General features: G+C 38.5%; 1 long non-coding RNA gene across 2 annotated transcripts in view; it reads right to left on the bottom strand.

Annotated features, from left to right (window-relative positions):
- Window positions 1–240: 240 nt before the first annotated feature.
- Window positions 241–6,000, bottom strand: part of LOC127497529 (uncharacterized) — a 31,535-nt gene continuing 25,775 nt past the window's right edge. For both annotated transcript variants that reach the window (XR_007925571.1, XR_007925572.1), the window contains exon 6: window positions 241–456. This is a non-coding gene — a long non-coding RNA (uncharacterized LOC127497529). The remainder of the gene's footprint in view (window positions 457–6,000) is intronic.

The following is a 6,000-nucleotide window of genomic DNA, read 5'->3' as shown; positions in this document are numbered from 1 at the left end:
TTATGTAATTTAGCTTCTCAACCAAATGCATCTTCTTTGATGATGTTTAGTTTTTTTTCTGTTCGAAATGAGTGAGCACCGGCTAATCATTTTCATAATACACACACAATAATGTACCTTTTCTTACTCTTTTACTGTGTACGTATTTCAGTCTTCAAGAACAAATTTGTGAAAATGCCACATTTTACACACAAATTGTTGCATATGCACAGTTTGTGAATGAGACCCAGTGATTAAGAATTTATTTTTATTTTTTGCAATGTAGTGTAGTGTTTATATGTGCGTCATAATCCTGGATGGAATTCCCTCATCAGGTGTGTGAAGTCAGCTCTCTGTAATCCTAATCCAGATTCCATGTCAGAACCCGCAATGTGTCCCCCATGTCGTCACTCCATGTTGACAGGATTACCTCCTCTTTATTCCTCCTGCTGACCGAGAATTCCATCAGCAGCTCACCTGTCACGTGCATACACACACACACAGTATGATATTTTAAATTGTTAGTAGGGGCAAATTCATTCTTAGTGAATCCTTAGTTCCTGTCCGTAGTGAATCCTTAGTTAAGTATTTTTCCTCATGTGTAAATATTGCCGAACATTCTGCTGAAAGATGCCAAAAGTGGTATTTGTGTAACCTCAATGTGTAACCTCCCCTGACCTGACTTATTTTATATAAACCGAGTTACGGAACATTCTTTTTTTTTTTTCCCACAGCGTGGCTGAAGTTACCAAAGTCTGCTGTGTGAACTCTGAATATATCTCAAGTAATAGATCAGTCACACTGGGCCTGAATGAGTCTCTTTGTCTTCCTGTGCTGCTACGACCGGAAACACATGCACATACGCATGTACGTACAGCATTCTGAGAAGTTTTGCGTAAGTATATGCAGGCCACCCAGCATTGGTCACACTGTTGTTTTAGGACTGAATCGTCAGCAAATGCCCAACTGTCTTTGGGAAGGAAATCAGAACGCAGCACTCTAGAAATAAAATCATCCCAGAGTGCGTCTCAGTACTATCTCACTCTTGCTTCCTTTTCATTCGCCTGTCCTCATCTCCTTCTATCTCTCTCTCTTTCTTTCTCCTCAAGATATACCCACAGGAGGTATAAAGACAATGCTGACTCTCACACTCCCTTCAGCCCAGAACACTAGAGGCAATAAACTTTTCATTTGACATCTGTTTCTGTCTCTACTTTTTTTTTTTTCTTTTCAAAATCTCTCATTTTTCATTTGCGCTTGTGTCAAACTTGCTGCTGTCACAGCATGACTTTGTAAATTGTGCAGTGGCCGGGATCAGCGTGCCACCATTGTGAGTATGTGTGTGCATATTTGTGCAGTCTGCTAGTTCAGACTGCTATCATCAAGGGAACTGTGAATAAAATCCATAACTTTCATTGACATTTCTGTGGTGGAAGCAGGAAGATCTGGATTTCCACAGTGAAAAAAAGCATTTAAGGATAAACACTATCGGACTGACCCAAGGAAAGGGCATTTACATTGATACTTTTTGTACTCGAAACATTCACATACAAAAACTCTCAGAAACCTGGATGTCCTGATGTCTTGGAAGCATTGATATGTTTATTTATTTTGTATTATTGTATTTACTTCTCTTACTTAGAAGGAAGTCCACTTCCCTCGTATCCTTAACTTAAAGTCACGATGTAATGGAAGTAGTGACAGATCTTTTCTCCTGTATTGGGCTGTGCATCCGAGTGAAACAGATTACTTGGGGGGGAAAAAATGTACTTGGTTCTTGGTTCAATACATTGGGTGCTGATAAAATTTTGGCAGAACTAAATAAATATTAGAAACTAATGCAAAGCAATCTATGTTGTTATGAGAGTGAATGTGGTTGTCACTCCTTCAAATAACTGCCCAGCTATTTTATGTTCTAAGAACATTTTCCTGACATTCCAAATACGTTATGAAAACATTGGCCATTTCAATGCTGTCTAGTGTTCTTGTGTTCTTGTACTATGTTGTCATCAACTGTCAAAGTCCGGTTCCAATACTCAAGAACGCAAGTACAGAATGAAAATGCATGAAAGTACCAGGATATGTTCTTGATATGGAGGATGCAATGAGTGCATGAATGCGCCCATCAACGTGCTTACGGAAAGAAGTGTGTTTTTGGTTGTGAGGGAAAAAATAACCTTGCTTCCTAAAGAACCCAGCGTTAAGTACACAGTGGAGCTGAGAGATTTGTGCTCATGCATTTCATTGATGCGCTCTCAACATTTGTCATTAAAATAACCATAGAAACTGCCTTAAATTAACTATCAAAATAAAGATAAAGTAGTGTCTGAAAGTTGCAATCACTTTTTTATTGGTTAAAATGAATGGAGAATATCTCATGTTTTTCTGTGGCTGCTCGAGCCCTCAGGATCGGTGCTTATGGTTTCATAAACAAGGCCAGTTCAGTGCTGGATTTACAGATTGTTTGAAACTGAAAGATGGAGCGCTCACAGCGATAAAAGATCCCGTCATGAGTCAGAAACACAGGTGGTGAGTAAAACTGCATCAAATGTCTGTTTTGTTGGCAGTTGTCACGTAAGTGCATATAATGTAAACAACACAAACGTATAGTGAATCAAAAGTTATCCAGGGATAATGCGATTGTGTATTGTGTGTGTTTAAATACATTTGTTCAGCTGACCATTGATTGCTTGCGATCACTACGCAAAAGCTGTGCGTGCTTGTGACTTGTTTGCTTCGCCCACAGCATGCCTCCAGGAGCTTGGTTGTTTTTTTAGAAAGAGTCGGTGCAGCGTATCTATATTTTATAAATATGATAAAACTAAAGACTTTTCGGAGATATAAAGGATGCAATACTACTCTATAGGTACTCAAGATTAACATGAGATTGTCAGAAACTGTGTGTGTTATGTACCCTTTAAATTTCTCGTTCTCACTCAAGAGATTCCCGCTGAAAGCTCGCAAATATGTGGTGGCTCATGAAAGTAAACATTTTAAGTTTTGTTTGGCATAATTTTAATAAAGTTGTAAATGGAGAAAACCTGGAGAAAGCCTGTACATTTTAATTGGCATATTTAAAAGAATCTTAACGTTGACAAAGCGTAACATTAAAAATACAAACTCATTTACACAAATACTAATAACAATAATGTAAGTAAATATTTTAATAGGTTATGACACTTGTGATGTTATGAATTTATTTATTGTGCATTGGATGGTGCTGTCCCACTGCCTAATATCCCAGGTGAAAAAAAAAAAAAGTACTTAAAGTGCTCTATTTTCACACACTAATTTTGTACTTAATATACTAAAAATTCTTTAGTACTTCTTAAGATTATCTTAAGAACATCCAAGTGAACCCATCTTTCATACGCTTTCTTTTCATACACAGGTTCAAGTGTACAAGTGGTAACTAAATACATTTTTTTTTTACTACAGAGATAGTATGTTAAACACATTTTAGTTCATATTCATGGTGTCTCAAAATAGCAGTTTAGTACACTTAGATGTTCTTAAGATTATCTTAAGAAGTACTAAAGAAGAATTTTTAGTATATTAAGTACAAAATTAGCGCACGAAAATAGAGCACTTTAAGTACATTATCACCTGGGATTTGCTGAACGGACAGTTGAGCAACAAGATCACAGCACATCTCAATTCAAAGATGTGTTCTATGTGTCCTCGTGTTTTTCCGGGTTTGTTCTTTCAATGTAGCCTGGCCAGATCGGTCTCCGCCAGAACGCAACCCCGTTCTTTGCGTTCTTAGAATTGAGAAACAGCCATTATTTAAACGTTGAGAAAGTTTGCAAAACATTCCATTTTCACTTTTCTTGTGTAAAGAACTTTGGCGTGAAATGAAAATTCACTCCATTTTGTAAATAGATCTTATTGTGAACCATCCATCCATGTATATGATTTTGTTTTGATCTCATAATGTTTAATCAAAATGTCATAACTCTGTCTTTCAGTGAAAACGCCACACTACTCCAATCATTAATGGCTCATTTCCACCAAGTGGTTGTGACTTTTAGCAGACAAATGTATTTCGCTACAATGTGCATGTGGTAATAGATTTTTTTTTTTTTTTTGTCTGTCACTAACCCCTTTCAAAAGCTGCTGAGAACAGGTGTAGCCATCTGTCCTTTCAATCCCAGAATGTGCTACGACTTCATGAAGTAATACACAGACTAAAAAAGAATTTAATTTGCACCTGCGTCACTTCCGCTATAACATTTTCAGAGTGTTTCTTATCTTTTCTGTATGGCATTTGGGAAAAGGTCAGAAAAGAATGCATTCTGTAGACTGCAAGACTGTTCTGTACAAACCCAAATCGCAGCTTTACTCCCCAGCTTTGTAACGCCGCATCCTGAAACATTTAACCAACATTGGACCATTTCAATGCACAATGGAACATGGCTGTTTTGGAGTAGGTTGGTGGAGAATGTGAGTGTGTGCTGCTAGTTTTCATGTTCCATATACATGAAAGACATAAACTGGCCTCCATGACAACAAATAAACAACCTGGACAGTTTCCACAGCATCTGCTGCACTTTTACTCATTAGCGTAAATGTGTATGTTTTTGTGTGTGTGTGCGCGTTTGTCAATGGGGTCTCACTGACTTCATTCTGTGGGGCTTTGTGAACTTGTGAGTCATAATTCTGACGATGAGTGTCTTTCCACCGGAACAAACAACACAAGGAACAAAAAGAACAGAGCAGTCCTCCTTTATTCTATTGCTACAGTAGTTCTTACACAAACGCGCAAACACATGCAGAACTATTCTGCATAGAACACAGTTTTTGGACCATTTTGTTACATGTAAACTTTTGTTTCTCCTACAGTTCAGTTATAAAATCATCTTTGTGGGTTGCAATGTGATGTGTGGTGGTCTCTTTTAGCTTAAATTCGAAGTCTAATCCTGAAGTCTAACACAACTGAGACTTTCAAGATGTATGGGTCTGTGATTTTAAATCTTTTTGGCACTGTATATAGCATGCTTGTATGTGAAGAGTGATAGTCCTGTTCTGGAATATTCTTTTTGACAAACAGATTAAACATTTATCACTTTCATTGCCCATGCACATATATGCCAGGCCAAATTACTTAATAACTTGCCATTTACACATAATAACAGAACATCTAGGTCAGGTTAATGCAAAAGCATGAGAGTATTTTTACTGTAACCACTGACCTACGTCGTTGGAGGTTGTCCTAAATAACGCATGGTAATGGTAGATGTTCCACAGACTAAGTCTTTAAATAATCATAACAGAGTCTGTGAAACTTATTTGATCACAGTAATTAAAATAAATCCTAGTTCTGTCATGACAACTCTCGGAGTGTTTGGCATGGTAATGGGTATGACAATGTTGATATGTTTGGTCTTGGCGGAATAGATCTGCTATGCTGCTGCTGCTTTTATTGCTGCTGCTGCTGCTGCTGCTGCAGAGCAAGTACGGGACTTGCTATTGCCAATACATACACGACACGCTGCTGTGAGCAAATAAGACAGCTGCTGCTGTACAATATAGCGTACATGAATTACCCCCCAACAGAGCAGGTGACATGATATTTGAACAAAACAAGCCAAGTGTACTGTATGTCAGAAAATCCCCCATCACGCAGAAGGCAAGATGACGATTCAGCCCTCACCCCCCAGCAGATCTACCGCCAAAACATATGTACTGCTGCTGCTCCAAAGAGCCATAGGAACCATGTGTATGCTAGCTATGTGTGCCTGGCCCATTAGTTTTGAGTATGAGAAATGGGGCATATGCTTGGTCTTGGTGGACTAGATCTGCTTACGCATTATTCCCCCCAAGCAGATCTAGCCGTTAGACATGTGGGCTGCCATGAGGTGCATATAAGGCGCGTAAAGCATCTCGCAGTGTATCCCTATGTGAACCCCCTTTTTAAAGGGTGTCCCTGGTGACTTACCAATGTGGTGTTAGCTACATATGTTCCTACATACCAGTATATGCATGCCACTAAACTAAGTATTTTGGGCCATAAGGCTTGGC

The sequence above is a fragment of the Ctenopharyngodon idella genome, chromosome 16, assembly GCF_019924925.1.
Source record: "Ctenopharyngodon idella isolate HZGC_01 chromosome 16, HZGC01, whole genome shotgun sequence".
Classification (NCBI taxonomy): Eukaryota; Metazoa; Chordata; class Actinopteri; order Cypriniformes; family Xenocyprididae; genus Ctenopharyngodon; species Ctenopharyngodon idella.
Note: the sequence above shows the minus strand (reverse complement) of the source record. Positions and strands in the feature narration are given on the sequence as shown.